Genomic DNA, 2,310 nt, shown 5'->3' with positions numbered 1-2,310 from the left:
TTGCGCCTAAGCACGTAGGCTACCACGTAGGCTACCCCCTACGTGAGTTGTGTGCGGGAATTAATAACAACTCAAAGCGCGCGCTGTCTCTCCTCCCTCTTTCTCTCACTCTCTCCCTGTATGTGCGTGTTACTTGCACGCACCAATGGGATCTAACCCTTACTCCCGCCCTGCGCCGATTTTCCCGCCACAGAGCTATCCATCTCCTCACACCCATTAGAACGCATGGCTAAACAAGCCCCCTGCGAGAGCAGATGAAGGAGCGTGAGTAGGAGAGAGCGAGTTAGTCGAATAAAACGTGTGTTTTATTTTCTGTCCCGAGTGAGAATATGCCGGTGCAGAGCGTCAGCTGTGACTCGCTTCTTATTCATAACCATTAGAGCCGCCGGTAAACCGACAGACTGACAGATGGGCTGGGATCACGGATAGAAACGGTTATTTTTCTCTGAGTAAAACGGAACGCATCTTTCTCTGGTCTCTCAATGACCACAGATGCCTATCTGTGTGGACGCTAGCCTTCATTCAACCCCGAGCGTGGCTAAATCATTTCCAGAGTGAATAGTCTAATAACGGTTCAACTTCAAACACAGCATTAGCCCGCCGCTGTCCATGGTGCTGAAACCCCACTGAGAACCAGGGGAGACTGTAGACTAGCTAGGCTACTGGACACATAGTATTTCTGTTTTAAACATTTTGAAGTATACACCTTTAGCACAGCATTCAGCTCATGTTTGCCCCAGAGGTATACACAGAGTTGTGAGCAAAGAGTGTTGGCCACAGTAGGCAAAAGAACAGTGACGTTCTATTCCAAATAAGCACATCAGAACGTCATTGGCTACACCAGAACACTTGTAATTAAGCCTGTGAAGCTGATAGGCTAAGGCTTTTGCACTACATAGAAGATTTATCTATGCCTGGTGTGCAATCAGTAACTTTGTATAGTGCAATGTATGCTTCCAACTCACACTCTCAAACACATAGATCCCCTGAACGCAGCTCACTCTCCAGATCCCAATCACCTGAATTCTGATCACCTGTTCACACACCTGTATGTCAGTACCACACACTATTTAGTTCAGTTCTTTACACCCCATCATTGTGAGGTATTGTTTGTTTTGTGACACACTTCTATTCGGAGCTCTGTTTTTCCTGTGATTGAATCCTCCTGTGTATGATAGTTTTTGCCTGCCTCACTAACGACGCCTTTTGCTTATTCCCTGCCTGTACTTTAACCTATCGGATTTCCTGTAATCAACCTATTGCCTGATCTCCCGGATGACGTTACTAGCCTTTTCCCTGTATGACCTTCTGCCTACCCCTGGACCCAGCTTTACAATAAACACCTGCTGCGCCCTGCGCTTGAAACCAGCTCTCTGTCTCCCATCGTGTTCATTACATATAACTATATAGCCTGCCATACTTGGTGGATGTGAATGAATGGAAAAGGCTTTCTGCTCAGTATAGACCCAGTAGTTGGTTCAAATCAATGAGCTATTGTTCTCCCTCAGCACCCCTCTCAGCCTGAGAGAGATGACTCTCCTCCTCTGTCACCCTGGCTGAGTCACACACACACACACACACACACACACACACACACACACACACACACACACACACACACACACACACACACACACACACACACACACACACACACACACACACACACACACACACACACACACACACACACACACACACACACACACACACACACACACACACACACACACACGCACACACACAAACCCCCCCCCCACACACACACCCACACACCCCACTAGGAGGGCATGTTGCCTTGCGCTTAGAGTAACCGAAAGGTATCTGGTACAAATCCCCAAGCCTACAGTCGTGGCCAAAAGTTTTGAGAATGACACAAATATTAATTTTCACAAAGCCTGCTGCCTCAGTTTGCATGATGGCAATTTGCATATACTCCAGAATGTTATGAAGAGTGATCAGATGAATTGCAATTAATTGCAGAGTCCCTCTTTGCCATGCAAATGAACTGAATCCCCCAAAAACATTTCCACTGCATTTTAGCCCTGACATCATGTCAGTGATTCTCTCGTTAACACAGGTGTGAGTGTTGACGAGGACAAGGCTGGAGATCACTCTGTCATGCTGATTGAGTTTGAATAACAGACTGGAAGCTTCAAAAGGAGGGTGGTGCTTGTAATCATTGTTCTTCCTCTGTCAATCATGGTTTCCTGCAAGGAAACACCTGCCGTCATCATTGCTTTGCACAAAAAGGGCTTCACAGGTAAGGATATTGCTGCCAGTAAGATAGCACCTAAATCAACCATTTAT

This window comes from Salvelinus alpinus, chromosome 22, assembly GCF_045679555.1.
Source record: "Salvelinus alpinus chromosome 22, SLU_Salpinus.1, whole genome shotgun sequence".
In the NCBI taxonomy this organism is placed as follows: Eukaryota; Metazoa; Chordata; class Actinopteri; order Salmoniformes; family Salmonidae; genus Salvelinus; species Salvelinus alpinus.
This window is presented reverse-complemented; position numbering follows the sequence as displayed.